This window comes from Oncorhynchus gorbuscha, linkage group LG11 (genome assembly GCF_021184085.1).
Source record: "Oncorhynchus gorbuscha isolate QuinsamMale2020 ecotype Even-year linkage group LG11, OgorEven_v1.0, whole genome shotgun sequence".
NCBI lineage: Eukaryota > Metazoa > Chordata > Actinopteri > Salmoniformes > Salmonidae > Oncorhynchus > Oncorhynchus gorbuscha.
In genome coordinates, this window is record NC_060183.1 from 42074667 (window position 1) to 42102257 (window position 27591).

The 27591-nt window shown below is 47.0% G+C and overlaps 73 non-coding genes across 73 annotated transcripts; all 73 read right to left on the reverse strand.

Annotated features, from left to right (window-relative positions):
• Positions 1-135: 135 nt before the first annotated feature.
• On the reverse strand, positions 136-206 carry trnag-gcc. Its single transcript has one exon. It is a non-coding gene; the product is annotated as a tRNA-Gly (tRNA).
• Positions 207-325: 119 nt separating this feature from the next.
• Positions 326-397, reverse strand: trnad-guc. Its single transcript has one exon. It is a non-coding gene; the product is annotated as a tRNA-Asp (tRNA).
• A 359-nt stretch (positions 398-756) lies between these two features.
• trnag-gcc lies at positions 757-827 on the reverse strand. The gene has a single exon. It is a non-coding gene; the product is annotated as a tRNA-Gly (tRNA).
• A 119-nt stretch (positions 828-946) lies between these two features.
• On the reverse strand, positions 947-1018 carry trnad-guc. Its single transcript has one exon. It is a non-coding gene; the product is annotated as a tRNA-Asp (tRNA).
• A 361-nt stretch (positions 1019-1379) lies between these two features.
• trnag-gcc lies at positions 1380-1450 on the reverse strand. The gene has a single exon. It is a non-coding gene; the product is annotated as a tRNA-Gly (tRNA).
• Positions 1451-1569: 119 nt separating this feature from the next.
• On the reverse strand, positions 1570-1641 carry trnad-guc. The gene has a single exon. It is a non-coding gene; the product is annotated as a tRNA-Asp (tRNA).
• A 361-nt stretch (positions 1642-2002) lies between these two features.
• trnag-gcc lies at positions 2003-2073 on the reverse strand. The gene has a single exon. It is a non-coding gene; the product is annotated as a tRNA-Gly (tRNA).
• A 119-nt stretch (positions 2074-2192) lies between these two features.
• Positions 2193-2264, reverse strand: trnad-guc. The gene has a single exon. It is a non-coding gene; the product is annotated as a tRNA-Asp (tRNA).
• A 361-nt stretch (positions 2265-2625) lies between these two features.
• trnag-gcc lies at positions 2626-2696 on the reverse strand. The gene has a single exon. It is a non-coding gene; the product is annotated as a tRNA-Gly (tRNA).
• A 119-nt stretch (positions 2697-2815) lies between these two features.
• trnad-guc lies at positions 2816-2887 on the reverse strand. Its single transcript has one exon. It is a non-coding gene; the product is annotated as a tRNA-Asp (tRNA).
• A 360-nt stretch (positions 2888-3247) lies between these two features.
• trnag-gcc lies at positions 3248-3318 on the reverse strand. The gene has a single exon. It is a non-coding gene; the product is annotated as a tRNA-Gly (tRNA).
• Positions 3319-3437: 119 nt separating this feature from the next.
• Positions 3438-3509, reverse strand: trnad-guc. Its single transcript has one exon. It is a non-coding gene; the product is annotated as a tRNA-Asp (tRNA).
• A 361-nt stretch (positions 3510-3870) lies between these two features.
• trnag-gcc lies at positions 3871-3941 on the reverse strand. The gene has a single exon. It is a non-coding gene; the product is annotated as a tRNA-Gly (tRNA).
• A 119-nt stretch (positions 3942-4060) lies between these two features.
• Positions 4061-4132, reverse strand: trnad-guc. Its single transcript has one exon. It is a non-coding gene; the product is annotated as a tRNA-Asp (tRNA).
• A 361-nt stretch (positions 4133-4493) lies between these two features.
• trnag-gcc lies at positions 4494-4564 on the reverse strand. The gene has a single exon. It is a non-coding gene; the product is annotated as a tRNA-Gly (tRNA).
• A 535-nt stretch (positions 4565-5099) lies between these two features.
• On the reverse strand, positions 5100-5170 carry trnag-gcc. The gene has a single exon. It is a non-coding gene; the product is annotated as a tRNA-Gly (tRNA).
• Positions 5171-5289: 119 nt separating this feature from the next.
• Positions 5290-5361, reverse strand: trnad-guc. The gene has a single exon. It is a non-coding gene; the product is annotated as a tRNA-Asp (tRNA).
• Positions 5362-5723: 362 nt separating this feature from the next.
• Positions 5724-5794, reverse strand: trnag-gcc. Its single transcript has one exon. It is a non-coding gene; the product is annotated as a tRNA-Gly (tRNA).
• A 119-nt stretch (positions 5795-5913) lies between these two features.
• Positions 5914-5985, reverse strand: trnad-guc. The gene has a single exon. It is a non-coding gene; the product is annotated as a tRNA-Asp (tRNA).
• A 361-nt stretch (positions 5986-6346) lies between these two features.
• Positions 6347-6417, reverse strand: trnag-gcc. The gene has a single exon. It is a non-coding gene; the product is annotated as a tRNA-Gly (tRNA).
• Positions 6418-6536: 119 nt separating this feature from the next.
• On the reverse strand, positions 6537-6608 carry trnad-guc. The gene has a single exon. It is a non-coding gene; the product is annotated as a tRNA-Asp (tRNA).
• A 361-nt stretch (positions 6609-6969) lies between these two features.
• trnag-gcc lies at positions 6970-7040 on the reverse strand. The gene has a single exon. It is a non-coding gene; the product is annotated as a tRNA-Gly (tRNA).
• A 119-nt stretch (positions 7041-7159) lies between these two features.
• trnad-guc lies at positions 7160-7231 on the reverse strand. The gene has a single exon. It is a non-coding gene; the product is annotated as a tRNA-Asp (tRNA).
• Positions 7232-7592: 361 nt separating this feature from the next.
• trnag-gcc lies at positions 7593-7663 on the reverse strand. The gene has a single exon. It is a non-coding gene; the product is annotated as a tRNA-Gly (tRNA).
• A 129-nt stretch (positions 7664-7792) lies between these two features.
• trnad-guc lies at positions 7793-7864 on the reverse strand. The gene has a single exon. It is a non-coding gene; the product is annotated as a tRNA-Asp (tRNA).
• Positions 7865-8414: 550 nt separating this feature from the next.
• On the reverse strand, positions 8415-8486 carry trnad-guc. The gene has a single exon. It is a non-coding gene; the product is annotated as a tRNA-Asp (tRNA).
• Positions 8487-8846: 360 nt separating this feature from the next.
• trnag-gcc lies at positions 8847-8917 on the reverse strand. Its single transcript has one exon. It is a non-coding gene; the product is annotated as a tRNA-Gly (tRNA).
• Positions 8918-9467: 550 nt separating this feature from the next.
• Positions 9468-9538, reverse strand: trnag-gcc. The gene has a single exon. It is a non-coding gene; the product is annotated as a tRNA-Gly (tRNA).
• A 550-nt stretch (positions 9539-10088) lies between these two features.
• trnag-gcc lies at positions 10089-10160 on the reverse strand. Its single transcript has one exon. It is a non-coding gene; the product is annotated as a tRNA-Gly (tRNA).
• A 120-nt stretch (positions 10161-10280) lies between these two features.
• Positions 10281-10352, reverse strand: trnad-guc. Its single transcript has one exon. It is a non-coding gene; the product is annotated as a tRNA-Asp (tRNA).
• Positions 10353-10713: 361 nt separating this feature from the next.
• trnag-gcc lies at positions 10714-10784 on the reverse strand. Its single transcript has one exon. It is a non-coding gene; the product is annotated as a tRNA-Gly (tRNA).
• A 119-nt stretch (positions 10785-10903) lies between these two features.
• On the reverse strand, positions 10904-10975 carry trnad-guc. The gene has a single exon. It is a non-coding gene; the product is annotated as a tRNA-Asp (tRNA).
• A 361-nt stretch (positions 10976-11336) lies between these two features.
• On the reverse strand, positions 11337-11407 carry trnag-gcc. Its single transcript has one exon. It is a non-coding gene; the product is annotated as a tRNA-Gly (tRNA).
• Positions 11408-11527: 120 nt separating this feature from the next.
• On the reverse strand, positions 11528-11599 carry trnad-guc. Its single transcript has one exon. It is a non-coding gene; the product is annotated as a tRNA-Asp (tRNA).
• Positions 11600-11960: 361 nt separating this feature from the next.
• trnag-gcc lies at positions 11961-12031 on the reverse strand. Its single transcript has one exon. It is a non-coding gene; the product is annotated as a tRNA-Gly (tRNA).
• Positions 12032-12150: 119 nt separating this feature from the next.
• Positions 12151-12222, reverse strand: trnad-guc. Its single transcript has one exon. It is a non-coding gene; the product is annotated as a tRNA-Asp (tRNA).
• A 361-nt stretch (positions 12223-12583) lies between these two features.
• Positions 12584-12654, reverse strand: trnag-gcc. The gene has a single exon. It is a non-coding gene; the product is annotated as a tRNA-Gly (tRNA).
• Positions 12655-12774: 120 nt separating this feature from the next.
• Positions 12775-12846, reverse strand: trnad-guc. The gene has a single exon. It is a non-coding gene; the product is annotated as a tRNA-Asp (tRNA).
• A 361-nt stretch (positions 12847-13207) lies between these two features.
• trnag-gcc lies at positions 13208-13278 on the reverse strand. The gene has a single exon. It is a non-coding gene; the product is annotated as a tRNA-Gly (tRNA).
• Positions 13279-13398: 120 nt separating this feature from the next.
• On the reverse strand, positions 13399-13470 carry trnad-guc. Its single transcript has one exon. It is a non-coding gene; the product is annotated as a tRNA-Asp (tRNA).
• A 384-nt stretch (positions 13471-13854) lies between these two features.
• On the reverse strand, positions 13855-13925 carry trnag-gcc. The gene has a single exon. It is a non-coding gene; the product is annotated as a tRNA-Gly (tRNA).
• Positions 13926-14044: 119 nt separating this feature from the next.
• On the reverse strand, positions 14045-14116 carry trnad-guc. The gene has a single exon. It is a non-coding gene; the product is annotated as a tRNA-Asp (tRNA).
• A 361-nt stretch (positions 14117-14477) lies between these two features.
• On the reverse strand, positions 14478-14548 carry trnag-gcc. The gene has a single exon. It is a non-coding gene; the product is annotated as a tRNA-Gly (tRNA).
• Positions 14549-14667: 119 nt separating this feature from the next.
• trnad-guc lies at positions 14668-14739 on the reverse strand. Its single transcript has one exon. It is a non-coding gene; the product is annotated as a tRNA-Asp (tRNA).
• A 550-nt stretch (positions 14740-15289) lies between these two features.
• trnad-guc lies at positions 15290-15361 on the reverse strand. The gene has a single exon. It is a non-coding gene; the product is annotated as a tRNA-Asp (tRNA).
• Positions 15362-15722: 361 nt separating this feature from the next.
• trnag-gcc lies at positions 15723-15793 on the reverse strand. Its single transcript has one exon. It is a non-coding gene; the product is annotated as a tRNA-Gly (tRNA).
• A 551-nt stretch (positions 15794-16344) lies between these two features.
• trnag-gcc lies at positions 16345-16415 on the reverse strand. Its single transcript has one exon. It is a non-coding gene; the product is annotated as a tRNA-Gly (tRNA).
• Positions 16416-16534: 119 nt separating this feature from the next.
• trnad-guc lies at positions 16535-16606 on the reverse strand. The gene has a single exon. It is a non-coding gene; the product is annotated as a tRNA-Asp (tRNA).
• A 361-nt stretch (positions 16607-16967) lies between these two features.
• On the reverse strand, positions 16968-17038 carry trnag-gcc. Its single transcript has one exon. It is a non-coding gene; the product is annotated as a tRNA-Gly (tRNA).
• A 119-nt stretch (positions 17039-17157) lies between these two features.
• Positions 17158-17229, reverse strand: trnad-guc. Its single transcript has one exon. It is a non-coding gene; the product is annotated as a tRNA-Asp (tRNA).
• A 983-nt stretch (positions 17230-18212) lies between these two features.
• Positions 18213-18283, reverse strand: trnag-gcc. The gene has a single exon. It is a non-coding gene; the product is annotated as a tRNA-Gly (tRNA).
• A 119-nt stretch (positions 18284-18402) lies between these two features.
• On the reverse strand, positions 18403-18474 carry trnad-guc. Its single transcript has one exon. It is a non-coding gene; the product is annotated as a tRNA-Asp (tRNA).
• A 367-nt stretch (positions 18475-18841) lies between these two features.
• On the reverse strand, positions 18842-18912 carry trnag-gcc. The gene has a single exon. It is a non-coding gene; the product is annotated as a tRNA-Gly (tRNA).
• Positions 18913-19448: 536 nt separating this feature from the next.
• Positions 19449-19519, reverse strand: trnag-gcc. Its single transcript has one exon. It is a non-coding gene; the product is annotated as a tRNA-Gly (tRNA).
• Positions 19520-19638: 119 nt separating this feature from the next.
• trnad-guc lies at positions 19639-19710 on the reverse strand. Its single transcript has one exon. It is a non-coding gene; the product is annotated as a tRNA-Asp (tRNA).
• A 965-nt stretch (positions 19711-20675) lies between these two features.
• Positions 20676-20746, reverse strand: trnag-gcc. The gene has a single exon. It is a non-coding gene; the product is annotated as a tRNA-Gly (tRNA).
• A 120-nt stretch (positions 20747-20866) lies between these two features.
• On the reverse strand, positions 20867-20938 carry trnad-guc. The gene has a single exon. It is a non-coding gene; the product is annotated as a tRNA-Asp (tRNA).
• A 361-nt stretch (positions 20939-21299) lies between these two features.
• trnag-gcc lies at positions 21300-21370 on the reverse strand. Its single transcript has one exon. It is a non-coding gene; the product is annotated as a tRNA-Gly (tRNA).
• A 119-nt stretch (positions 21371-21489) lies between these two features.
• Positions 21490-21561, reverse strand: trnad-guc. Its single transcript has one exon. It is a non-coding gene; the product is annotated as a tRNA-Asp (tRNA).
• A 361-nt stretch (positions 21562-21922) lies between these two features.
• trnag-gcc lies at positions 21923-21993 on the reverse strand. Its single transcript has one exon. It is a non-coding gene; the product is annotated as a tRNA-Gly (tRNA).
• A 119-nt stretch (positions 21994-22112) lies between these two features.
• On the reverse strand, positions 22113-22184 carry trnad-guc. Its single transcript has one exon. It is a non-coding gene; the product is annotated as a tRNA-Asp (tRNA).
• Positions 22185-23174: 990 nt separating this feature from the next.
• Positions 23175-23245, reverse strand: trnag-gcc. Its single transcript has one exon. It is a non-coding gene; the product is annotated as a tRNA-Gly (tRNA).
• A 535-nt stretch (positions 23246-23780) lies between these two features.
• Positions 23781-23851, reverse strand: trnag-gcc. The gene has a single exon. It is a non-coding gene; the product is annotated as a tRNA-Gly (tRNA).
• Positions 23852-23970: 119 nt separating this feature from the next.
• trnad-guc lies at positions 23971-24042 on the reverse strand. The gene has a single exon. It is a non-coding gene; the product is annotated as a tRNA-Asp (tRNA).
• Positions 24043-24403: 361 nt separating this feature from the next.
• On the reverse strand, positions 24404-24474 carry trnag-gcc. Its single transcript has one exon. It is a non-coding gene; the product is annotated as a tRNA-Gly (tRNA).
• Positions 24475-24595: 121 nt separating this feature from the next.
• trnad-guc lies at positions 24596-24667 on the reverse strand. The gene has a single exon. It is a non-coding gene; the product is annotated as a tRNA-Asp (tRNA).
• A 361-nt stretch (positions 24668-25028) lies between these two features.
• Positions 25029-25099, reverse strand: trnag-gcc. The gene has a single exon. It is a non-coding gene; the product is annotated as a tRNA-Gly (tRNA).
• A 552-nt stretch (positions 25100-25651) lies between these two features.
• Positions 25652-25722, reverse strand: trnag-gcc. Its single transcript has one exon. It is a non-coding gene; the product is annotated as a tRNA-Gly (tRNA).
• Positions 25723-25840: 118 nt separating this feature from the next.
• trnad-guc lies at positions 25841-25912 on the reverse strand. The gene has a single exon. It is a non-coding gene; the product is annotated as a tRNA-Asp (tRNA).
• Positions 25913-26273: 361 nt separating this feature from the next.
• Positions 26274-26344, reverse strand: trnag-gcc. Its single transcript has one exon. It is a non-coding gene; the product is annotated as a tRNA-Gly (tRNA).
• Positions 26345-26464: 120 nt separating this feature from the next.
• trnad-guc lies at positions 26465-26536 on the reverse strand. Its single transcript has one exon. It is a non-coding gene; the product is annotated as a tRNA-Asp (tRNA).
• Positions 26537-26897: 361 nt separating this feature from the next.
• On the reverse strand, positions 26898-26968 carry trnag-gcc. The gene has a single exon. It is a non-coding gene; the product is annotated as a tRNA-Gly (tRNA).
• A 119-nt stretch (positions 26969-27087) lies between these two features.
• Positions 27088-27159, reverse strand: trnad-guc. Its single transcript has one exon. It is a non-coding gene; the product is annotated as a tRNA-Asp (tRNA).
• Positions 27160-27591: the final 432 nt, after the last annotated feature.

The window sequence follows — 27591 nt, forward strand, 5'->3', positions numbered from 1 at the left end:
GCGTTTGTGGGAAATCCCAGGACATTGTCACAAATGCCAAACTCAAGACAGTTGTCGCTGACAAGTTGGTTACTCTTTCCCATTTAACAACTAAAGCCTTGCACAAAGTGTCGAAATGACATGTTCAAAACTTCTTGCATTGGCCGGGAATCGAACCCGGGCCTCCCGCGTGGCAGGCGAGAATTCTACCACTGAACAACCAATGCCTTGGAAACCTGAGTTAACCCCAAAGGCTGGCAATCGTATCATAAAGCTTTTTTCCAAAGAATATTTTCCACTTTGTGGGCTCAGCAACATTGTTCACCCTAAAAAAAAGCAGTCCTTTCTCCCCGTCGGGGAATTGAACCCCGGTCTCCCGCGTGACAGGCGGGGATACTCACCACTATACTAACGAGGAGCAGGTGTGTTGGACCTTTGAAAAAACGTGGAGCATTGGTACTAACCCTAAGTTTGGAGTGTCGGGCTTAAACCCTTCTAACAAAAATATCTGTAGAGACTGAATGGTTGGAGCTAGGAACTTCTATGACCCCTCTATGGAAAGCTGAGACTCTCACGAACACGTACGTGTAGTCGATTCTGCCCTATACCGCTCACAAGCCACACAATACTAGTTAGAAGGTGAGGCGTTTGTGGGAAATCCCAGGACATTGTCACAAATGCCAAACTCAAGACAGTTGTCGCTGACAAGTTGGGTTCTTTCCCATTTAACAACTAAAGCCTTGCACAAAGTGTCGAAATGACATGTTCAAAACTTCTTGCATTGGCCGGGAATCGAACCCGGGCCTCCCGCGTGGCAGGCGAGAATTCTACCACTGAACAACCAATGCCTTGGAAACCTGAGTTAACCCCAAAGGCTGGCAATCGTATCATAAAGCTTTTTTCCAAAGAATATTTTCCACTTTGTGGGCTCAGCAACATTGTTCACCCTAAAAAAAAGCAGTCCTTTCTCCCCGTCGGGGAATTGAACCCCGGTCTCCCGCGTGACAGGCGGGGATACTCACCACTATACTAACGAGGAGCAGGTGTGTTGGACCTTTGAAAAAACGTGGAGCATTGGTACTAACCCTAAGTTTGGAGTGTCGGGCTTAAACCCTTCTAACAAAAATATCTGTAGAGACTGAATGGTTGGAGCTAGGAACTTCTATGACCCCTCTATGGAAAGCTGAGACTCTCACGAACACGTACGTGTAGTCGATTCTGCCCTATACCGCTCACAAGCCACACAATACTAGTTAGAAGGTGAGGCGTTTGTGGGAAATCCCAGGACATTGTCACAAATGCCAAACTCAAGACAGTTGTCGCTGACAAGTTGGTTACTCTTTCCCATTTAACAACTAAAGCCTTGCACAAAGTGTCGAAATGACATGTTCAAAACTTCTTGCATTGGCCGGGAATCGAACCCGGGCCTCCCGCGTGGCAGGCGAGAATTCTACCACTGAACAACCAATGCCTTGGAAACCTGAGTTAACCCCAAAGGCTGGCAATCGTATCATAAAGCTTTTTTCCAAAGAATATTTTCCACTTTGTGGGCTCAGCAACATTGTTCACCCTAAAAAAAAGCAGTCCTTTCTCCCCGTCGGGGAATTGAACCCCGGTCTCCCGCGTGACAGGCGGGGATACTCACCACTATACTAACGAGGAGCAGGTGTGTTGGACCTTTGAAAAAACGTGGAGCATTGGTACTAACCCTAAGTTTGGAGTGTCGGGCTTAAACCCTTCTAACAAAAATATCTGTAGAGACTGAATGGTTGGAGCTAGGAACTTCTATGACCCCTCTATGGAAAGCTGAGACTCTCACGAACACGTACGTGTAGTCGATTCTGCCCTATACCGCTCACAAGCCACACAATACTAGTTAGAAGGTGAGGCGTTTGTGGGAAATCCCAGGACATTGTCACAAATGCCAAACTCAAGACAGTTGTCGCTGACAAGTTGGTTACTCTTTCCCATTTAACAACTAAAGCCTTGCACAAAGTGTCGAAATGACATGTTCAAAACTTCTTGCATTGGCCGGGAATCGAACCCGGGCCTCCCGCGTGGCAGGCGAGAATTCTACCACTGAACAACCAATGCCTTGGAAACCTGAGTTAACCCCAAAGGCTGGCAATCGTATCATAAAGCTTTTTTCCAAAGAATATTTTCCACTTTGTGGGCTCAGCAACATTGTTCACCCTAAAAAAAAGCAGTCCTTTCTCCCCGTCGGGGAATTGAACCCCGGTCTCCCGCGTGACAGGCGGGGATACTCACCACTATACTAACGAGGAGCAGGTGTGTTGGACCTTTGAAAAAACGTGGAGCATTGGTACTAACCCTAAGTTTGGAGTGTCGGGCTTAAACCCTTCTAACAAAAATATCTGTAGAGACTGAATGGTTGGAGCTAGGAACTTCTATGACCCCTCTATGGAAAGCTGAGACTCTCACGAACACGTACGTGTAGTCGATTCTGCCCTATACCGCTCACAAGCCACACAATACTAGTTAGAAGGTGAGGCGTTTGTGGGAAATCCCAGGACATTGTCACAAATGCCAAACTCAAGACAGTTGTCGCTGACAAGTTGGTTACTCTTTCCCATTTAACAACTAAAGCCTTGCACAAAGTGTCGAAATGACATGTTCAAAACTTCTTGCATTGGCCGGGAATCGAACCCGGGCCTCCCGCGTGGCAGGCGAGAATTCTACCACTGAACAACCAATGCCTTGGAAACCTGAGTTAACCCCAAAGGCTGGCAATCGTATCATAAAGCTTTTTTCCAAAGAATATTTTCCACTTTGTGGGCTCAGCAACATTGTTCACCCTAAAAAAAAGCAGTCCTTTCTCCCCGTCGGGGAATTGAACCCCGGTCTCCCGCGTGACAGGCGGGGATACTCACCACTATACTAACGAGGAGCAGGTGTGTTGGACCTTTGAAAAACGTGGAGCATTGGTACTAACCCTAAGTTTGGAGTGTCGGGCTTAAACCCTTCTAACAAAAATATCTGTAGAGACTGAATGGTTGGAGCTAGGAACTTCTATGACCCCTCTATGGAAAGCTGAGACTCTCACGAACACGTACGTGTAGTCGATTCTGCCCTATACCGCTCACAAGCCACACAATACTAGTTAGAAGGTGAGGCGTTTGTGGGAAATCCCAGGACATTGTCACAAATGCCAAACTCAAGACAGTTGTCGCTGACAAGTTGGTTACTCTTTCCCATTTAACAACTAAAGCCTTGCACAAAGTGTCGAAATGACATGTTCAAAACTTCTTGCATTGGCCGGGAATCGAACCCGGGCCTCCCGCGTGGCAGGCGAGAATTCTACCACTGAACAACCAATGCCTTGGAAACCTGAGTTAACCCCAAAGGCTGGCAATCGTATCATAAAGCTTTTTTCCAAAGAATATTTTCCACTTTGTGGGCTCAGCAACATTGTTCACCCTAAAAAAAAGCAGTCCTTTCTCCCCGTCGGGGAATTGAACCCCGGTCTCCCGCGTGACAGGCGGGGATACTCACCACTATACTAACGAGGAGCAGGTGTGTTGGACCTTTGAAAAAACGTGGAGCATTGGTACTAACCCTAAGTTTGGAGTGTCGGGCTTAAACCCTTCTAACAAAAATATCTGTAGAGACTGAATGGTTGGAGCTAGGAACTTCTATGACCCCTCTATGGAAAGCTGAGACTCTCACGAACACGTACGTGTAGTCGATTCTGCCCTATACCGCTCACAAGCCACACAATACTAGTTAGAAGGTGAGGCGTTTGTGGGAAATCCCAGGACATTGTCACAAATGCCAAACTCAAGACAGTTGTCGCTGACAAGTTGGTTACTCTTTCCCATTTAACAACTAAAGCCTTGCACAAAGTGTCGAAATGACATGTTCAAAACTTCTTGCATTGGCCGGGAATCGAACCCGGGCCTCCCGCGTGGCAGGCGAGAATTCTACCACTGAACAACCAATGCCTTGGAAACCTGAGTTAACCCCAAAGGCTGGCAATCGTATCATAAAGCTTTTTTCCAAAGAATATTTTCCACTTTGTGGGCTCAGCAACATTGTTCACCCTAAAAAAAAGCAGTCCTTTCTCCCCGTCGGGGAATTGAACCCCGGTCTCCCGCGTGACAGGCGGGGATACTCACCACTATACTAACGAGGAGCAGGTGTGTTGGACCTTTGAAAAAACGTGGAGCATTGGTACTAACCCTAAGTTTGGAGTGTCGGGCTTAAACCCTTCTAACAAAAATATCTGTAGAGACTGAATGGTTGGAGCTAGGAACTTCTATGACCCCTCTATGGAAAGCTGAGACTCTCACGAACACGTACGTGTAGTCGATTCTGCCCTATACCGCTCACAAGCCACACAATACTAGTTAGAAGGTGAGGCGTTTGTGGGAAATCCCAGGACATTGTCACAAATGCCAAACTCAAGACAGTTGTCGCTGACAAGTTGGTTACTCTTTCCCATTTAACAACTAAAGCCTTGCACAAAGTGTCGAAATGACATGTTCAAAACTTCTTGCATTGGCCGGGAATCGAACCCGGGCCTCCCGCGTGGCAGGCGAGAATTCTACCACTGAACAACCAATGCCTTGGAAACCTGAGTTAACCCCAAAGGCTGGCAATCGTATCATAAAGCTTTTTTCCAAAGAATATTTTCCACTTTGTGGGCTCAGCAACATTGTTCACCCTAAAAAAAAGCAGTCCTTTGAACCCCGGTCTCCCGCGTGACAGGCGGGGATACTCACCACTATACTAACGAGGAGCAGGTGTGTTGGACCTTTGAAAAAACGTGGAGCATTGGTACTAACCCTAAGTTTGGAGTGTCGGGCTTAAACCCTTCTAACAAAAATATCTGTAGAGACTGAATGGTTGGAGCTAGGAACTTCTATGACCCCTCTATGGAAAGCTGAGACTCTCACGAACACGTACGTGTAGTCGATTCTGCCCTATACCGCTCACAAGCCACACAATACTAGTTAGAAGGTGAGGCGTTTGTGGGAAATCCCAGGACATTGTCACAAATGCCAAACTCAAGACAGTTGTCGCTGACAAGTTGGTTACTCTTTCCCATTTAACAACTAAAGCCTTGCACAAAGTGTCGAAATGACATGTTCAAAACTTCTTGCATTGGCCGGGAATCGAACCCGGGCCTCCCGCGTGGCAGGCGAGAATTCTACCACTGAACAACCAATGCCTTGGAAACCTGAGTTAACCCCAAAGGCTGGCAATCGTATCATAAAGCTTTTTTCCAAAGAATATTTTCCACTTTGTGGGCTCAGCAACATTGTTCACCCTAAAAAAAAGCAGTCCTTTCTCCCCGTCGGGGAATTGAACCCCGGTCTCCCGCGTGACAGGCGGGGATACTCACCACTATACTAACGAGGAGCAGGTGTGTTGGACCTTTGAAAAAACGTGGAGCATTGGTACTAACCCTAAGTTTGGAGTGTCGGGCTTAAACCCTTCTAACAAAAATATCTGTAGAGACTGAATGGTTGGAGCTAGGAACTTCTATGACCCCTCTATGGAAAGCTGAGACTCTCACGAACACGTACGTGTAGTCGATTCTGCCCTATACCGCTCACAAGCCACACAATACTAGTTAGAAGGTGAGGCGTTTGTGGGAAATCCCAGGACATTGTCACAAATGCCAAACTCAAGACAGTTGTCGCTGACAAGTTGGTTACTCTTTCCCATTTAACAACTAAAGCCTTGCACAAAGTGTCGAAATGACATGTTCAAAACTTCTTTGCATTGGCCGGGAATCGAACCCGGGCCTCCCGCGTGGCAGGCGAGAATTCTACCACTGAACAACCAATGCCTTGGAAACCTGAGTTAACCCCAAAGGCTGGCAATCGTATCATAAAGCTTTTTTCCAAAGAATATTTTCCACTTTGTGGGCTCAGCAACATTGTTCACCCTAAAAAAAAGCAGTCCTTTCTCCCCGTCGGGGAATTGAACCCCGGTCTCCCGCGTGACAGGCGGGGATACTCACCACTATACTAACGAGGAGCAGGTGTGTTGGACCTTTGAAAAAACGTGGAGCATTGGTACTAACCCTAAGTTTGGAGTGTCGGGCTTAAACCCTTCTAACAAAAATATCTGTAGAGACTGAATGGTTGGAGCTAGGAACTTCTATGACCCCTCTATGGAAAGCTGAGACTCTCACGAACACGTACGTGTAGTCGATTCTGCCCTATACCGCTCACAAGCCACACAATACTAGTTAGAAGGTGAGGCGTTTGTGGGAAATCCCAGGACATTGTCACAAATGCCAAACTCAAGACAGTTGTCGCTGACAAGTTGGTTACTCTTTCCCATTTAACAACTAAAGCCTTGCACAAAGTGTCGAAATGACATGTTCAAAACTTCTTGCATTGGCCGGGAATCGAACCCGGGCCTCCCGCGTGGCAGGCGAGAATTCTACCACTGAACAACCAATGCCTTGGAAACCTGAGTTAACCCCAAAGGCTGGCAATCGTATCATAAAGCTTTTTTCCAAAGAATATTTTCCACTTTGTGGGCTCAGCAACATTGTTCACCCTAAAAAAAAGCAGTCCTTTCTCCCCGTCGGGGAATTGAACCCCGGTCTCCCGCGTGACAGGCGGGGATACTCACCACTATACTAACGAGGAGCAGGTGTGTTGGACCTTTGAAAAAACGTGGAGCATTGGTACTAACCCTAAGTTTGGAGTGTCGGGCTTAAACCCTTCTAACAAAAATATCTGTAGAGACTGAATGGTTGGAGCTAGGAACTTCTATGACCCCTCTATGGAAAGCTGAGACTCTCACGAACACGTACGTGTAGTCGATTCTGCCCTATACCGCTCACAAGCCACACAATACTAGTTAGAAGGTGAGGCGTTTGTGGGAAATCCCAGGACATTGTCACAAATGCCAAACTCAAGACAGTTGTCGCTGACAAGTTGGTTACTCTTTCCCATTTAACAACTAAAGCCTTGCACAAAGTGTCGAAATGACATGTTCAAAACTTCTTGCATTGGCCGGGAATCGAACCCGGGCCTCCCGCGTGGCAGGCGAGAATTCTACCACTGAACAACCAATGCCTTGGAAACCTGAGTTAACCCCAAAGGCTGGCAATCGTATCATAAAGCTTTTTTCCAAAGAATATTTTCCACTTTGTGGGCTCAGCAACATTGTTCACCCTAAAAAAAAGCAGTCCTTTCTCCCCGTCGGGGAATTGAACCCCGGTCTCCCGCGTGACAGGCGGGGATACTCACCACTATACTAACGAGGAGCAGGTGTGTTGGACCTTTGAAAAAACGTGGAGCATTGGTACTAACCCTAAGTTTGGAGTGTCGGGCTTAAACCCTTCTAACAAAAATATCTGTAGAGACTGAATGGTTGGAGCTAGGAACTTCTATGACCCCTCTATGGAAAGCTGAGACTCTCACGAACACGTACGTGTAGTCGATTCTGCCCTATACCGCTCACAAGCCACACAATACTAGTTAGAAGGTGAGGCGTTTGTGGGAAATCCCAGGACATTGTCACAAATGCCAAACTCAAGACAGTTGTCGCTGACAAGTTGGTTACTCTTTCCCATTTAACAACTAAAGCCTTGCACAAAGTGTCGAAATGACATGTTCAAAACTTCTTGCATTGGCCGGGAATCGAACCCGGGCCTCCCGCGTGGCAGGCGAGAATTCTACCACTGAACAACCAATGCCTTGGAAAACCTGAGTTACCCCAGTAACCCCAAAGGCTGGCAATCGTATCATAAAGCTTTTTTCCAAAGAATATTTTCCACTTTGTGGGCTCAGCAACATTGTTCACCCTAAAAAAAAAGCAGTCCTTTCTCCCCGTCGGGGAATTGAACCCCGGTCTCCCGCGTGACAGGCGGGGATACTCACCACTATACTAACGAGGAGCAGGTGTGTTGGACCTTTGAAAAAACGTGGAGCATTGGTACTAACCCTAAGTTTGGAGTGTCGGGCTTAAACCCTTCTAACAAAAATATCTGTAGAGACTGAATGGTTGGAGCTAGGAACTTCTATGACCCCTCTATGGAAAGCTGAGACTCTCACGAACACGTACGTGTAGTCGATTCTGCCCTATACCGCTCACAAGCCACACAATACTAGTTAGAAGGTGAGGCGTTTGTGGGAAATCCCAGGACATTGTCACAAATGCCAAACTCAAGACAGTTGTCGCTGACAAGTTGGTTACTCTTTCCCATTTAACAACTAAAGCCTTGCACAAAGTGTCGAAATGACATGTTCAAAACTTCTTGCATTGGCGGGAATCGAACCCGGGCCTCCCGCGTGGCAGGCGAGAATTCTACCACTGAACAACCAATGCCTTGGAAACCTGAGTTAACCCCAAAGGCTGGCAATCGTATCATAAAGCTTTTTTCCAAAGAATATTTTCCACTTTGTGGGCTCAGCAACATTGTTCACCCTAAAAAAAAGCAGTCCTTTCTCCCCGTCGGGGAATTGAACCCCGGTCTCCCGCGTGACAGGCGGGGATACTCACCACTATACTAACGAGGAGCAGGTGTGTTGGACCTTTGAAAAAACGTGGAGCATTGGTACTAACCCTAAGTTTGGAGTGTCGGGCTTAAACCCTTCTAACAAAAATATCTGTAGAGACTGAATGGTTGGAGCTAGGAACTTCTATGACCCCTCTATGGAAAGCTGAGACTCTCACGAACACGTACGTGTAGTCGATTCTGCCCTATACGCTCACAAGCCACACAATACTAGTTAGAAGGTGAGGCGTTTGTGGGAAATCCCAGGACATTGTCACAAATGCCAAACTCAAGACAGTTGTCGCTGACAAGTTGGTTACTCTTTCCCATTTAACAACTAAAGCCTTGCACAAAGTGTCGAAATGACATGTTCAAAACTTCTTGCATTGGCCGGGAATCGAACCCGGGCCTCCCGCGTGGCAGGCGAGAATTCTACCACTGAACAACCAATGCCTTGGAAACCTGAGTTAACCCCAAAGGCTGGCAATCGTATCATAAAGCTTTTTTCCAAAGAATATTTTCCACTTTGTGGGCTCAGCAACATTGTTCACCCTAAAAAAAAGCAGTCCTTTCTCCCCGTCGGGGAATTGAACCCGGTCTCCCGCGTGACAGGCGGGGATACTCACCACTATACTAACGAGGAGCAGGTGTGTTGGACCTTTGAAAAAACGTGGAGCATTGGTACTAACCCTAAGTTTGGAGTGTGGGCTTAAACCCTTCTAACAAAAATATCTGTAGAGACTGAATGGTTGGAGCTAGGAACTTCTATGACCCCTCTATGGAAAGCTGAGACTCTCACGAACACGTACGTGTAGTCGATTCTGCCCTATACCGCTCACAAGCCACACAATACTAGTTAGAAGGTGAGGCGTTTGTGGGAAATCCCAGGACATTGTCACAAATGCCAAACTCAAGACAGTTGTCGCTGACAAGTTGGTTACTCTTTCCCATTTAACAACTAAAGCCTTGCACAAAGTGTCGAAATGACATGTTCAAAACTTCTTGCATTGGCCGGGAATCGAACCCGGGCCTCCCGCGTGGCAGGCGAGAATTCTACCACTGAACAACCAATGCCTTGGAAACCTGAGTTAACCCCAAAGGCTGGCAATCGTATCATAAAGCTTTTTTCCAAAGAATATTTTCCACTTTGTGGGCTCAGCAACATTGTTCACCCTAAAAAAAGCAGTCCTTTCTCCCCGTCGGGAATTGAACCCCGGTCTCCCGCGTGACAGGCGGGGATACTCACCACTATACTAACGAGGAGCAGGTGTGTTGGACCTTTGAAAAAACGTGGAGCATTGGTACTAACCCTAAGTTTGGAGTGTCGGGCTTAAACCCTTCTAACAAAAATATCTGTAGAGACTGAATGGTTGGAGCTAGGAACTTCTATGACCCCTCTATGGAAAGCTGAGACTCTCACGAACACGTACGTGTAGTCGATTCTGCCCTATACCGCTCACAAGCCACACAATACTAGTTAGAAGGTGAGGCGTTTGTGGGAAATCCCAGGACATTGTCACAAATGCCAAACTCAAGACAGTTGTCGCTGACAAGTTGGTTACTCTTTCCCATTTAACAACTAAAGCCTTGCACAAAGTGTCGAAATGACATGTTCAAAACTTCTTGCATTGGCCGGGAATCGAACCCGGGCCTCCCGCGTGGCAGGCGAGAATTCTACCAACTGAACAACCAATGCCTTGGAAACCTGAGTTAACCCCAAAGGCTGGCAATCGTATCATAAAGCTTTTTTCCAAAGAATATTTTCCACTTTGTGGGCTCAGCAACATTGTTCACCCTAAAAAAAAAGCAGTCCTTTCTCCCCGTCGGGGAATTGAACCCCGGTCTCCCGCGTGACAGGCGGGGATACTCACCACTATACTAACGAGGAGCAGGTGTGTTGGACCTTTGAAAAAACGTGGAGCATTGGTACTAACCCTAAGTTTGGAGTGTCGGGCTTAAACCCTTCTAACAAAAATATCTGTAGAGACTGAATGGTTGGAGCTAGGAACTTCTATGACCCCTCTATGGAAAGCTGAGACTCTCACGAACACGTACGTGTAGTCGATTCTGCCCTATACCGCTCACAAGCCACACAATACTAGTTAGAAGGTGAGGCGTTTGTGGGAAATCCCAGGACATTGTCACAAATGCCAAACTCAAGACAGTTGTCGCTGACAAGTTGGTTACTCTTTCCCATTTAACAACTAAAGCCTTGCACAAAGTGTCGAAATGACATGTTCAAAACTTCTTGCATTGGCCGGGAATCGAACCCGGGCCTCCCGCGTGGCAGGCGAGAATTCTACCACTGAACAACCAATGCCTTGGAAACCTGAGTTAACCCCAAAGGCTGGCAATCGTATCATAAAGCTTTTTTCCAAAGAATATTTTCCACTTTGTGGGCTCAGCAACATTGTTCACCCTAAAAAAAAGCAGTCCTTTCTCCCCGTCGGGGAATTGAACCCCGGTCTCCCGCGTGACAGGCGGGGATACTCACCACTATACTAACGAGGAGCAGGTGTGTTGGACCTTTGAAAAAACGTGGAGCATTGGTACTAACCCTAAGTTTGGAGTGTCGGGCTTAAACCCTTCTAACAAAAATATCTGTAGAGACTGAATGGTTGGAGCTAGGAACTTCTATGACCCCTCTATGGAAAGCTGAGACTCTCACGAACACGTACGTGTAGTCGATTCTGCCCTATACCGCTCACAAGCCACACAATACTAGTTAGAAGGTGAGGCGTTTGTGGGAAATCCCAGGACATTGTCACAAATGCCAAACTCAAGACAGTTGTCGCTGACAAGTTGGTTACTCTTTCCCATTTAACAACTAAAGCCTTGCACAAAGTGTCGAAATGACATGTTCAAAACTTCTTGCATTGGCCGGGAATCGAACCCGGGCCTCCCGCGTGGCAGGCGAGAATTCTACCACTGAACAACCAATGCCTTGGAAACCTGAGTTAACCCCAAAGGCTGGCAATCGTATCATAAAGCTTTTTTCCAAAGAATATTTTCCACTTTGTGGGCTCAGCAACATTGTTCACCCTAAAAAAAAAGCAGTCCTTTCTCCCCGTCGGGGAATTGAACCCCGGTCTCCCGCGTGACAGGCGGGGATACTCACCACTATACTAACGAGGAGCAGGTGTGTTGGACCTTTGAAAAAACGTGGAGCATTGGTACTAACCCTAAGTTTGGAGTGTCGGGCTTAAACCCTTCTAACAAAAATATCTGTAGAGACTGAATGGTTGGAGCTAGGAACTTCTATGACCCCTCTATGGAAAGCTGAGACTCTCACGAACACGTACGTGTAGTCGATTCTGCCCTATACCGCTCACAAGCCACACAATACTAGTTAGAAGGTGAGGCGTTTGTGGGAAATCCCAGGACATTGTCACAAATGCCAAACTCAAGACAGTTGTCGCTGACAAGTTGGTTACTCTTTCCCATTTAACAACTAAAGCCTTGCACAAAGTGTCGAAATGACATGTTCAAAACTTCTTGCATTGGCCGGGAATCGAACCCGGGCCTCCCGCGTGGCAGGCGAGAATTCTACCACTGAACAACCAATGCCTTGGAAACCTGAGTTAACCCCAAAGGCTGGCAATCGTATCATAAAGCTTTTTTCCAAAGAATATTTTCCACTTTGTGGGCTCAGCAACATTGTTCACCCTAAAAAAAAGCAGTCCTTTCTCCCCGTCGGGGAATTGAACCCCGGTCTCCCGCGTGACAGGCGGGGATACTCACCACTATACTAACGAGGAGCAGGTGTGTTGGACCTTTGAAAAAACGTGGAGCATTGGTACTAACCCTAAGTTTGGAGTGTCGGGCTTAAACCCTTCTAACAAAAATATCTGTAGAGACTGAATGGTTGGAGCTAGGAACTTCTATGACCCCTCTATGGAAAGCTGAGACTCTCACGAACACGTACGTGTAGTCGATTCTGCCCTATACCGCTCACAAGCCACACAATACTAGTTAGAAGGTGAGGCGTTTGTGGGAAATCCCAGGACATTGTCACAAATGCCAAACTCAAGACAGTTGTCGCTGACAAGTTGGTTACTCTTTCCCATTTAACAACTAAAGCCTTGCACAAAGTGTCGAAATGACATGTTCAAAACTTCTTGCATTGGCCGGGAATCGAACCCGGGCCTCCCGCGTGGCAGGCGAGAATTCTACCACTGAACAACCAATGCCTTGGAAACCTGAGTTAACCCCAAAGGCTGGCAATCGTATCATAAAGCTTTTTTCCAAAGAATATTTTCCACTTTGTGGGCTCAGCAACATTGTTCACCCTAAAAAAAAAGCAGTCCTTTCTCCCCGTCGGGGAATTGAACCCCGGTCTCCCGCGTGACAGGCGGGGATACTCACCACTATACTAACGAGGAGCAGGTGTGTTGGACCTTTGAAAAAACGTGGAGCATTGGTACTAACCCTAAGTTTGGAGTGTCGGGCTTAAACCCTTCTAACAAAAATATCTGTAGAGACTGAATGGTTGGAGCTAGGAACTTCTATGACCCCTCTATGGAAAGCTGAGACTCTCACGAACACGTACGTGTAGTCGATTCTGCCCTATACCGCTCACAAGCCACACAATACTAGTTAGAAGGTGAGGCGTTTGTGGGAAATCCCAGGACATTGTCACAAATGCCAAACTCAAGACAGTTGTCGCTGACAAGTTGGTTACTCTTTCCCATTTAACAACTAAAGCCTTGCACAAAGTGTCGAAATGACATGTTCAAAACTTCTTGCATTGGCCGGGAATCGAACCCGGGCCTCCCGCGTGGCAGGCGAGAATTCTACCACTGAACAACCAATGCCTTGGAAACCTGAGTTAACCCCAAAGGCTGGCAATCGTATCATAAAGCTTTTTTCCAAAGAATATTTTCCACTTTGTGGGCTCAGCAACATTGTTCACCCTAAAAAAAAAGCAGTCCTTTCTCCCCGTCGGGGAATTGAACCCCGGTCTCCCGCGTGACAGGCGGGGATACTCACCACTATACTAACGAGGAGCAGGTGTGTTGGACCTTTGAAAAAAAAAACGTGGAGCATTGGTACTAACCCTAAGTTTGGAGTGTCGGGCTTAAACCCTTCTAACAAAAATATCTGTAGAGACTGAATGGTTGGAGCTAGGAACTTCTATGACCCTCTATGGAAAGCTGAGACTCTCACGAACACGTACGTGTAGTCGATTCTGCCCTATACCGCTCACAAGCCACACAATACTAGTTAGAAGGTGAGGCGATTTTGTAGAAGGTGAGGCGTTTGTGGGAAATCCCAGGACATTGTCACAAATGCCAAACTCAAGACAGTTGTCGCTGACAAGTTGGTTACTCTTTCCCATTTAACAACTAAAGCCTTGCACAAAGTGTCGAAATGACATGTTCAAAACTTCTTGCATTGGCCGGGAATCGAACCCGGGCCTCCCGCGTGGCAGGCGAGAATTCTACCACTGAACAACCAATGCCTTGGAAACCTGAGTTAACCCCAAAGGCTGGCAATCGTATCATAAAGCTTTTTTCCAAAGAATATTTTCCACTTTGTGGGCTCAGCAACATTGTTCACCCTAAAAAAAAGCAGTCCTTTCTCCCCGTCGGGGAATTGAACCCCGGTCTCCCGCGTGACAGGCGGGGATACTCACCACTATACTAACGAGGAGCAGGTGTGTTGGACCTTTGAAAAAACGTGGAGCATTGGTACTAACCCTAAGTTTGGAGTGTCGGGCTTAAACCCTTCTAACAAAAATATCTGTAGAGACTGAATGGTTGGAGCTAGGAACTTCTATGACCCCTCTATGGAAAGCTGAGACTCTCACGAACACGTACGTGTAGTCGATTCTGCCCTATACCGCTCACAAGCCACACAATACTAGTTAGAAGGTGAGGCGTTTGTGGGAAATCCCAGGACATTGTCACAAATGCCAAACTCAAGACAGTTGTCGCTGACAAGTTGGTTACTCTTTCCCATTTAACAACTAAAGCCTTGCACAAAGTGTCGAAATGACATGTTCAAAACTTCTTGCATTGGCCGGGAATCGAACCCGGGCCTCCCGCGTGGCAGGCGAGAATTCTACCACTGAACAACCAATGCCTTGGAAACCTGAGTTAACCCCAAAGGCTGGCAATCGTATCATAAAGCTTTTTTCCAAAGAATATTTTCCACTTTGTGGGCTCAGCAACATTGTTCACCCTAAAAAAAAGCAGTCCTTTCTCCCCGTCGGGGAATTGAACCCCGGTCTCCCGCGTGACAGGCGGGGATACTCACCACTATACTAACGAGGAGCAGGTGTGTTGGACCTTTGAAAAAACGTGGAGCATTGGTACTAACCCTAAGTTTGGAGTGTCGGGCTTAAACCCTTCTAACAAAAATATCTGTAGAGACTGAATGGTTGGAGCTAGGAACTTCTATGACCCCTCTATGGAAAGCTGAGACTCTCACGAACACGTACGTGTAGTCGATTCTGCCCTATACCGCTCACAAGCCACACAATACTAGTTAGAAGGTGAGGCGTTTGTGGGAAATCCCAGGACATTGTCACAAATGCCAAACTCAAGACAGTTGTCGCTGACAAGTTGGTTACTCTTTCCCATTTAACAACTAAAGCCTTGCACAAAGTGTCGAAATGACATGTTCAAAACTTCTTGCATTGGCCGGGATCGAACCCGGGCCTCCCGCGTGGCAGGCGAGAATTCTACCACTGAACAACCAATGCCTTGGAAACCTGAGTTAACCCCAAAGGCTGGCAATCGTATCATAAAGCTTTTTTCCAAAGAATATTTTCCACTTTGTGGGCTCAGCAACATTGTTCACCCTAAAAAAAAGCAGTCCTTTCTCCCCGTCGGGGAATTGAACCCCGGTCTCCCGCGTGACAGGCGGGGATACTCACCACTATACTAACGAGGAGCAGGTGTGTTGGACCTTTGAAAAAACGTGGAGCATTGGTACTAACCCTAAGTTTGGAGTGTCGGGCTTAAACCCTTCTAACAAAAATATCTGTAGAGACTGAATGGTTGGAGCTAGGAACTTCTATGACCCCTCTATGGAAAGCTGAGACTCTCACGAACACGTACGTGTAGTCGATTCTGCCCTATACCGCTCACAAGCCACACAATACTAGTTAGAAGGTGAGGCGTTTGTGGGAAATCCCAGGACATTGTCACAAATGCCAAACTCAAGACAGTTGTCGCTGACAAGTTGGTTACTCTTTCCCATTTAACAACTAAAGCCTTGCACAAAGTGTCGAAATGACATGTTCAAAACTTCTTGCATTGGCCGGGAATCGAACCCGGGCCTCCCGCGTGGCAGGCGAGAATTCTACCACTGAACAACCAATGCCTTGGAAACCTGAGTTAACCCCAAAGGCTGGCAATCGTATCATAAAGCTTTTTTCCAAAGAATATTTTCCACTTTGTGGGCTCAGCAACATTGTTCACCCTAAAAAAAAGCAGTCCTTTCTCCCCGTCGGGGAATTGAACCCGGTCTCCCGCGTGACAGGCGGGGATACTCACCACTATACTAACGAGGAGCAGGTGTGTTGGACCTTTGAAAAAACGTGGAGCATTGGTACTAACCCTAAGTTTGGAGTGTCGGGCTTAAACCCTTCTAACAAAAATATCTGTAGAGACTGAATGGTTGGAGCTAGGAACTTCTATGACCCCTCTATGGAAAGCTGAGACTCTCACGAACACGTACGTGTAGTCGATTCTGCCCTATACCGCTCACAAGCCACACAATACTAGTTAGAAGGTGAGGCGTTTGTGGGAAATCCCAGGACATTGTCACAAATGCCAAACTCAAGACAGTTGTCGCTGACAAGTTGGTTACTCTTTCCCATTTAACAACTAAAGCCTTGCACAAAGTGTCGAAATGACATGTTCAAAACTTCTTGCATTGGCCGGGAATCGAACCCGGGCCTCCCGCGTGGCAGGCGAGAATTCTACCACTGAACAACCAATGCCTTGGAAACCTGAGTTAACCCCAAAGGCTGGCAATCGTATCATAAAGCTTTTTTCCAAAGAATATTTTCCACTTTGTGGGCTCAGCAACATTGTTCACCCTAAAAAAAAGCAGTCCTTTCTCCCCGTCGGGGAATTGAACCCCGGTCTCCCGCGTGACAGGCGGGGATACTCACCACTATACTAACGAGGAGCAGGTGTGTTGGACCTTTGAAAAAACGTGGAGCATTGGTACTAACCCTAAGTTTGGAGTGTCGGGCTTAAACCCTTCTAACAAAAATATCTGTAGAGACTGAATGGTTGGAGCTAGGAACTTCTATGACCCCTCTATGGAAAGCTGAGACTCTCACGAACACGTACGTGTAGTCGATTCTGCCCTATACCGCTCACAAGCCACACAATACTAGTTAGAAGGTGAGGCGTTTGTGGGAAATCCCAGGACATTGTCACAAATGCCAAACTCAAGACAGTTGTCGCTGACAAGTTGGTTACTCTTTCCCATTTAACAACTAAAGCCTTGCACAAAGTGTCGAAATGACATGTTCAAAACTTCTTGCATTGGCCGGGAATCGAACCCGGGCCTCCCGCGTGGCAGGCGAGAATTCTACCACTGAACAACCAATGCCTTGGAAACCTGAGTTAACCCCAAAGGCTGGCAATCGTATCATAAAGCTTTTTTCCAAAGAATATTTTCCACTTTGTGGGCTCAGCAACATTGTTCACCCTAAAAAAAAGCAGTCCTTTCTCCCCGTCGGGGAATTGAACCCCGGTCTCCCGCGTGACAGGCGGGGATACTCACCACTATACTAACGAGGAGCAGGTGTGTTGGACCTTTGAAAAAACGTGGAGCATTGGTACTAACCCTAAGTTTGGAGTGTCGGGCTTAAACCCTTCTAACAAAAATATCTGTAGAGACTGAATGGTTGGAGCTAGGAACTTCTATGACCCCTCTATGGAAAGCTGAGACTCACGAACACGTACGTGTAGTCGATTCTGCCCTATACCGCTCACAAGCCACACAATACTAGTTAGAAGGTGAGGCGTTTGTGGGAAATCCCAGGACATTGTCACAAATGCCAAACTCAAGACAGTTGTCGCTGACAAGTTGGTTACTCTTTCCCATTTAACAACTAAAGCCTTGCACAAAGTGTCGAAATGACATGTTCAAAACTTCTTGCATTGGCCGGGAATCGAACCCGGGCCTCCCGGTGGCAGGCGAGAATTCTACCACTGAACAACCAATGCCTTGGAAACCTGAGTTAACCCCAAAGGCTGGCAATCGTATCATAAAGCTTTTTTCCAAAGAATATTTTCCACTTTGTGGGCTCAGCAACATTGTTCACCCTAAAAAAAAAAAGCAGTCCTTTCTCCCCGTCGGGGAATTGAACCCGGTCTCCCGCGTGACAGGCGGGGATACTCACCACTATACTAACGAGGAGCAGGTGTGTTGGACCTTTGAAAAAACGTGGAGCATTGGTACTAACCCTAAGTTTGGAGTGTCGGGCTTAAACCCTTCTAACAAAAATATCTGTAGAGACTGAATGGTTGGAGCTAGGAACTTCTATGACCCCTCTATGGAAAGCTGAGACTCTCACGAACACGTACGTGTAGTCGATTCTGCCCTATACCGCTCACAAGCCACACAATACTAGTTAGAAGGTGAGGCGTTTGTGGGAAATCCCAGGACATTGTCACAAATGCCAAACTCAAGACAGTTGTCGCTGACAAGTTGGTTACTCTTTCCCATTTAACAACTAAAGCCTTGCACAAAGTGTCGAAATGACATGTTCAAAACTTCTTGCATTGGCCGGGAATCGAACCCGGGCCTCCCGCGTGGCAGGCGAGAATTCTACCACTGAACAACCAATGCCTTGGAAACCTGAGTTAACCCCAAAGGCTGGCAATCGTATCATAAAGCTTTTTTCCAAAGAATATTTTCCACTTTGTGGGCTCAGCAACATTGTTCACCCTAAAAAAAAGCAGTCCTTTCTCCCCGTCGGGGAATTGAACCCCGGTCTCCCGCGTGACAGGCGGGGATACTCACCACTATACTAACGAGGAGCAGGTGTGTTGGACCTTTGAAAAAACGTGGAGCATTGGTACTAACCCTAAGTTTGGAGTGTCGGGCTTAAACCCTTCTAACAAAAATATCTGTAGAGACTGAATGGTTGGAGCTAGGAACTTCTATGACCCCTCTATGGAAAGCTGAGACTCTCACGAACACGTACGTGTAGTCGATTCTGCCCTATACCGCTACCGCTCACAAGCCACACAATACTAGTTAGAAGGTGAGGCGTTTGTGGGAAATCCCAGGACATTGTCACAAATGCCAAACTCAAGACAGTTGTCGCTGACAAGTTGGTTACTCTTTCCCATTTAACAACTAAAGCCTTGCACAAAGTGTCGAAATGACATGTTCAAAACTTCTTGCATTGGCCGGGAATCGAACCCGGGCCTCCCGCGTGGCAGGCGAGAATTCTACCACTGAACAACCAATGCCTTGGAAACCTGAGTTAACCCCAAAGGCTGGCAATCGTATCATAAAGCTTTTTTCCAAAGAATATTTTCCACTTTGTGGGCTCAGCAACATTGTTCACCCTAAAAAAAAGCAGTCCTTTGAACCCCGGTCTCCCGCGTGACAGGCGGGGATACTCACCACTATACTAACGAGGAGCAGGTGTGTTGGACCTTTGAAAAACGTGGAGCATTGGTACTAACCCTAAGTTTGGAGTGTCGGGCTTAAACCCTTCTAACTAAAAAATATCTGTAGAGACTGAATGGTTGGAGCTAGGAACTTCTATGACCCCTCTATGGAAAGCTGAGACTCTCACGAACACGTACGTGTAGTCGATTCTGCCCTATACCGCTCACAAGCCACACAATACTAGTTAGAAGGTGAGGCGTTTGTGGGAAATCCCAGGACATTGTCACAAATGCCAAACTCAAGACAGTTGTCGCTGACAAGTTGGTTACTCTTTCCCATTTAACAACTAAAGCCTTGCACAAAGTGTCGAAATGACATGTTCAAAACTTCTTGCATTGGCCGGGAATCGAACCCGGGCCTCCCGCGTGGCAGGCGAGAATTCTACCACTGAACAACCAATGCCTTGGAAACCTGAGTTAACCCCAAAGGCTGGCAATCGTATCATAAAGCTTTTTTCCAAAGAATATTTTCCACTTTGTGGGCTCAGCAACATTGTTCACCCTAAAAAAAAGCAGTCCTTTCTCCCCGTCGGGGAATTGAACCCCGGTCTCCCGCGTGACAGGCGGGGATACTCACCACTATACTAACGAGGAGCAGGTGTGTTGGACCTTTGAAAAACGTGGAGCATTGGTACTAACCCTAAGTTTGGAGTGTCGGGCTTAAACCCTTCTAACAAAAATATCTGTAGAGACTGAATGGTTGGAGCTAGGAACTTCTATGACCCCTCTATGGAAAGCTGAGACTCTCACGAACACGTACGTGTAGTCGATTCTGCCCTATACCGCTCACAAGCCACACAATACTAGTTAGAAGGTGAGGCGTTTGTGGGAAATCCCAGGACATTGTCACAAATGCCAAACTCAAGACAGTTGTCGCTGACAAGTTGGTTACTCTTTCCCATTTAACAACTAAAGCCTTGCACAAAGTGTCGAAATGACATGTTCAAAACTTCTTGCATTGGCCGGGAATCGAACCCGGGCCTCCCGCGTGGCAGGGAGAATTCTACCACTGAACAACCAATGCCTTGGAAACCTGAGTTAACCCCAAAGGCTGGCAATCGTATCATAAAGCTTTTTTCCAAAGAATATTTTCCACTTTGTGGGCTCAGCAACATTGTTCACCCTAAAAAAAAGCAGTCCTTTGAACCCCGGTCTCCCGCGTGACAGGCGGGGATACTCACCACTATACTAACGAGGAGCAGGTGTGTTGGACCTTTGAAAAAACGTGGAGCATTGGTACTAACCCTAAGTTTGGAGTGTCGGGCTTAAACCCTTCTAACAAAAATATCTGTAGAGACTGAATGGTTGGAGCTAGGAACTTCTATGACCCCTCTATGGAAAGCTGAGACTCTCACGAACACGTACGTGTAGTCGATTCTGCCCTATACCGCTCACAAGCCACACAATACTAGTTAGAAGGTGAGGCGTTTGTGGGAAATCCCAGGACATTGTCACAAATGCCAAACTCAAGACAGTTGTCGCTGACAAGTTGGTTACTCTTTCCCATTTAACAACTAAAGCCTTGCACAAAGTGTCGAAATGACATGTTCAAAACTTCTTGCATTGGCCGGGAATCGAACCCGGGCCTCCCGCGTGGCAGGCGAGAATTCTACCACTGAACAACCAATGCCTTGGAAACCTGAGTTAACCCCAAAGGCTGGCAATCGTATCATAAAGCTTTTTTCCAAAGAATATTTTCCACTTTGTGGGCTCAGCAACATTGTTCACCCTAAAAAAAAGCAGTCCTTTCTCCCCCGTCGGGGAATTGAACCCCGGTCTCCCGCGTGACAGGCGGGGATACTCACCACTATACTAACGAGGAGCAGGTGTGTTGGACCTTTGAAAAAACGTGGAGCATTGGTACTAACCCTAAGTTTGGAGTGTCGGGCTTAAACCCTTCTAACAAAAATATCTGTAGAGACTGAATGGTTGGAGCTAGGAACTTCTATGACCCCTCTATGGAAAGCTGAGACTCTCACGAACACGTACGTGTAGTCGATTCTGCCCTATACCGCTCACAAGCCACACAATACTAGTTAGAAGGTGAGGCGTTTGTGGGAAATCCCAGGACATTGTCACAAATGCCAAACTCAAGACAGTTGTCGCTGACAAGTTGGTTACTCTTTCCCATTTAACAACTAAAGCCTTGCACAAAGTGTCGAAATGACATGTTCAAAACTTCTTGCATTGGCCGGGAATCGAACCCGGGCCTCCCGCGTGGCAGGCGAGAATTCTACCACTGAACAACCAATGCCTTGGAAACCTGAGTTAACCCCAAAGGCTGGCAATCGTATCATAAAGCTTTTTTCCAAAGAATATTTTCCACTTTGTGGGCTCAGCAACATTGTTCACCCTAAAAAAAAGCAGTCCTTTCTCCCCGTCGGGGAATTGAACCCCGGTCTCCCGCGTGACAGGCGGGGATACTCACCACTATACTAACGAGGAGCAGGTGTGTTGGACCTTTGAAAAAACGTGGAGCATTGGTACTAACCCTAAGTTTGGAGTGTCGGGCTTAAACCCTTCTAACAAAAATATCTGTAGAGACTGAATGGTTGGAGCTAGGAACTTCTATGACCCCTCTATGGAAAGCTGAGACTCTCACGAACACGTACGTGTAGTCGATTCTGCCCTATACCGCTCACAAGCCACACAATACTAGTTAGAAGGTGAGGCGTTTGTGGGAAATCCCAGGACATTGTCACAAATGCCAAACTCAAGACAGTTGTCGCTGACAAGTTGGTTACTCTTTCCCATTTAACAACTAAAGCCTTGCACAAAGTGTCGAAATGACATGTTCAAAACTTCTTGCATTGGCCGGGAATCGAACCCGGGCCTCCCGCGTGGCAGGCGAGAATTCTACCACTGAACAACCAATGCCTTGGAAACCTGAGTTAACCCCAAAGGCTGGCAATCGTATCATAAAGCTTTTTTCCAAAGAATATTTTCCACTTTGTGGGCTCAGCAACATTGTTCACCCTAAAAAAAAGCAGTCCTTTCTCCCCGTCGGGGAATTGAACCCCGGTCTCCCGCGTGACAGGCGGGGATACTCACCACTATACTAACGAGGAGCAGGTGTGTTGGACCTTTGAAAAAACGTGGAGCATTGGTACTAACCCTAAGTTTGGAGTGTCGGGCTTAAACCCTTCTAACAAAAATATCTGTAGAGACTGAATGGTTGGAGCTAGGAACTTCTATGACCCCTCTATGGAAAGCTGAGACTCTCACGAACACGTACGTGTAGTCGATTCTGCCCTATACCGCTCACAAGCCACACAATACTAGTTAGAAGGTGAGGCGTTTGTGGGAAATCCCAGGACATTGTCACAAATGCCAAACTCAAGACAGTTGTCGCTGACAAGTTGGTTACTCTTTCCCATTTAACAACTAAAGCCTTGCACAAAGTGTCGAAATGACATGTTCAAAACTTCTTGCATTGGCCGGGAATCGAACCCGGGCCTCCGCGTGGCAGGCGAGAATTCGAGAATTCAACCACTGAACAACCAATGCCTTGGAAACCTGAGTTAACCCCAAAGGCTGGCAATCGTATCATAAAGCTTTTTTCCAAAGAATATTTTCCACTTTGTGGGCTCAGCAACATTGTTCACCCTAAAAAAAAGCAGTCCTTTCTCCCCGTCGGGAATTGAACCCCGGTCTCCCGCGTGACAGGCGGGGATACTCACCACTATACTAACGAGGAGCAGGTGTGTTGGACCTTTGAAAAAACGTGGAGCATTGGTACTAACCCTAAGTTTGGAGTGTCGGGCTTAAACCCTTCTAACAAAAATATCTGTAGAGACTGAATGGTTGGAGCTAGGAACTTCTATGACCCCTCTATGGAAAGCTGAGACTCTCACGAACACGTACGTGTAGTCGATTCTGCCCTATACCGCTCACAAGCCACACAATACTAGTTAGAAGGTGAGGCGTTTGTGGGAAATCCCAGGACATTGTCACAAATGCCAAACTCAAGACAGTTGTCGCTGACAAGTTGGTTACTCTTTCCCATTTAACAACTAAAGCCTTGCACAAAGTGTCGAAATGACATGTTCAAAACTTCTTGCATTGGCCGGGAATCGAACCCGGGCCTCCCGCGTGGCAGGCGAGAATTCTACCACTGAACAACCAATGCCTTGGAAACCTGAGTTAACCCCAAAGGCTGGCAATCGTATCATAAAGCTTTTTTCCAAAGAATATTTTCCACTTTGTGGGCTCAGCAACATTGTTCACCCTAAAAAAAAGCAGTCCTTTGAACCCCGGTCTCCCGCGTGACAGGCGGGGATACTCACCACTATACTAACGAGGAGCAGGTGTGTTGGACCTTTGAAAAAACGTGGAGCATTGGTACTAACCCTAAGTTTGGAGTGTCGGGCTTAAACCCTTCTAACAAAAATATCTGTAGAGACTGAATGGTTGGAGCTAGGAACTTCTATGACCCCTCTATGGAAAGCTGAGACTCTCACGAACACGTACGTGTAGTCGATTCTGCCCTATACCGCTCACAAGCCACACAATACTAGTTAGAAGGTGAGGCGTTTGTGGGAAATCCCAGGACATTGTCACAAATGCCAAACTCAAGACAGTTGTCGCTGACAAGTTGGTTACTCTTTCCCATTTAACAACTAAAGCCTTGCACAAAGTGTCGAAATGACATGTTCAAAACTTCTTGCATTGGCCGGGAATCGAACCCGGGCCTCCCGCGTGGCAGGCGAGAATTCTACCACTGAACAACCAATGCCTTGGAAACCTGAGTTAACCCCAAAGGCTGGCAATCGTATCATAAAGCTTTTTTCCAAAGAATATTTTCCACTTTGTGGGCTCAGCAACATTGTTCACCCTAAAAAAAAGCAGTCCTTTCTCCCCGTCGGGGAATTGAACCCCGGTCTCCCGCGTGACAGGCGGGGATACTCACCACTATACTAACGAGGAGCAGGTGTGTTGGACCTTTGAAAAAACGTGGAGCATTGGTACTAACCCTAAGTTTGGAGTGTCGGGCTTAAACCCTTCTAACAAAAATATCTGTAGAGACTGAATGGTTGGAGCTAGGAACTTCTATGACCCCTCTATGGAAAGCTGAGACTCTCACGAACACGTACGTGTAGTCGATTCTGCCCTATACCGCTCACAAGCCACACAATACTAGTTAGAAGGTGAGGCGTTTGTGGGAAATCCCAGGACATTGTCACAAATGCCAAACTCAAGACAGTTGTCGCTGACAAGTTGGTTACTCTTTCCCATTTAACAACTAAAGCCTTGCACAAAGTGTCGAAATGACATGTTCAAAACTTCTTGCATTGGCCGGGAATCGAACCCGGGCCTCCCGCGTGGCAGGCGAGAATTCTACCACTGAACAACCAATGCCTTGGAAACCTGAGTTAACCCCAAAGGCTGGCAATCGTATCATAAAGCTTTTTTCCAAAGAATATTTTCCACTTTGTGGGCTCAGCAACATTGTTCACCCTAAAAAAAAAAGCAGTCCTTTCTCCCCGTCGGGGAATTGAACCCCGGTCTCCCGCGTGACAGGCGGGGATACTCACCACTATACTAACGAGGAGCAGGTGTGTTGGACCTTTGAAAAAACGTGGAGCATTGGTACTAACCCTAAGTTTGGAGTGTCGGGCTTAAACCCTTCTAACAAAAATATCTGTAGAGACTGAATGGTTGGAGCTAGGAACTTCTATGACCCCTCTATGGAAAGCTGAGACTCTCACGAACACGTACGTGTAGTCGATTCTGCCCTATACCGCTCACAAGCCACACAATACTAGTTAGAAGGTGAGGCGTTTGTGGGAAATCCCAGGACATTGTCACAAATGCCAAACTCAAGACAGTTGTCGCTGACAAGTTGGTTACTCTTTCCCATTTAACAACTAAAGCCTTGCACAAAGTGTCGAAATGACATGTTCAAAACTTCTTGCATTGGCCGGGAATCGAACCCGGGCCTCCCGCGTGGCAGGCGAGAATTCTACCACTGAACAACCAATGCCTTGGAAACCTGAGTTAACCCCAAAGGCTGGCAATCGTATCATAAAGCTTTTTTCCAAAGAATATTTTCCACTTTGTGGGCTCAGCAACATTGTTCACCCTAAAAAAAAAAGCAGTCCTTTCTCCCCGTCGGGAATTGAACCCCGGTCTCCCGCGTGACAGGCGGGGATACTCACCACTATACTAACGAGGAGCAGGTGTGTTGGACCTTTGAAAAACGTGGAGCATTGGTACTAACCCTAAGTTTGGAGTGTCGGGCTTAAACCCTTCTAACAAAAATATCTGTAGAGACTGAATGGTTGGAGCTAGGAACTTCTATGACCCCTCTATGGAAAGCTGAGACTCTCACGAACACGTACGTGTAGTCGATTCTGCCCTATACCGCTCACAAGCCACACAATACTAGTTAGAAGGTGAGGCGTTTGTGGGAAATCCCAGGACATTGTCACAAATGCCAAACTCAAGACAGTTGTCGCTGACAAGTTGGTTACTCTTTCCCATTTAACAACTAAAGCCTTGCACAAAGTGTCGAAATGACATGTTCAAAACTTCTTGCATTGGCCGGGAATCGAACCCGGGCCTCCCGCGTGGCAGGCGAGAATTCTACCACTGAACAACCAATGCCTTGGAAACCTGAGTTAACCCCAAAGGCTGGCAATCGTATCATAAAGCTTTTTTCCAAAGAATATTTTCCACTTTGTGGGCTCAGCAACATTGTTCACCCTAAAAAAAGCAGTCCTTTCTCCCCGTCGGGGAATTGAACCCCGGTCTCCCGCGTGACAGGCGGGGATACTCACCACTATACTAACGAGGAGCAGGTGTGTTGGACCTTTGAAAAAACGTGGAGCATTGGTACTAACCCTAAGTTTGGAGTGTCGGGCTTAAACCCTACTAACTAAAATATCTGTAGAGACTGAATGGTTGGAGCTAGGAACTTCTATGACCCCTCTATGGAAAGCTGAGACTCTCACGAACACGTACGTGTAGTCGATTCTGCCCTATACCGCTCACAAGCCACACAATACTAGTTAGAAGGTGAGGCGTTTGTGGGAAATCCCAGGACATTGTCACAAATGCCAAACTCAAGACAGTTGTCGCTGACAAGTTGGTTACTCTTTCCCATTTAACAACTAAAGCCTTGCACAAAGTGTCGAAATGACATGTTCAAAACTTCTTGCATTGGCCGGGAATCGAACCCGGGCCTCCCGCGTGGCAGGCGAGAATTCTACCACTGAACAACCAATGCCTTGGAAACCTGAGTTAACCCCAAAGGCTGGCAATCGTATCATAAAGCTTTTTTCCAAAGAATATTTTCCACTTTGTGGGCTCAGCAACATTGTTCACCCTAAAAAAAAAGCAGTCCTTTCTCCCCGTCGGGGAATTGAACCCCGGTCTCCCGCGTGACAGGCGGGGATACTCACCACTATACTAACGAGGAGCAGGTGTGTTGGACCTTTGAAAAAACGTGGAGCATTGGTACTAACCCTAAGTTTGGAGTGTCGGGCTTAAACCCTTCTAACAAAAATATCTGTAGAGACTGAATGGTTGGAGCTAGGAACTTCTATGACCCCTCTATGGAAAGCTGAGACTCTCACGAACACGTACGTGTAGTCGATTCTGCCCTATACCGCTCACAAGCCACACAATACTAGTTAGAAGGTGAGGCGTTTGTGGGAAATCCCAGGACATTGTCACAAATGCCAAACTCAAGACAGTTGTCGCTGACAAGTTGGTTACTCTTTCCCATTTAACAACTAAAGCCTTGCACAAAGTGTCGAAATGACATGTTCAAAACTTCTTGCATTGGCCGGGAATCGAACCCGGGCCTCCCGCGTGGCAGGCGAGAATTCTACCACTGAACAACCAATGCCTTGGAAACCTGAGTTAACCCCAAAGGCTGGCAATCGTATCATAAAGCTTTTTTCCAAAGAATATTTTCCACTTTGTGGGCTCAGCAACATTGTTCACCCTAAAAAAAAGCAGTCCTTTCTCCCCATCGGGGAATTGAACCCCGGTCTCCCGCGTGACAGGCGGGGATACTCACCACTATACTAACGAGGAGCAGGTGTGTTGGACCTTTGAAAAAACGTGGAGCATTGGTACTAACCCTAAGTTTGGAGTGTCGGGCTTAAACCCTTCTAACAAAAATATCTGTAGAGACTGAATGGTTGGAGCTAGGAACTTCTATGACCCCTCTATGGAAAGCTGAGACTCTCACGAACACGTACGTGTAGTCGATTCTGCCCTATACCGCTCACAAGCCACACAATACTAGTTAGAAGGTGAGGCGTTTGTGGGAAATCCCAGGACATTGTCACAAATGCCAAACTCAAGACAGTTGTCGCTGACAAGTTGGTTACTCTTTCCCATTTAACAACTAAAGCCTTGCACAAAGTGTCGAAATGACATGTTCAAAACTTCTTGCATTGGCCGGGAATCGAACCCGGGCCTCCCGCGTGGCAGGCGAGAATTCTACCACTGAACAACCAATGG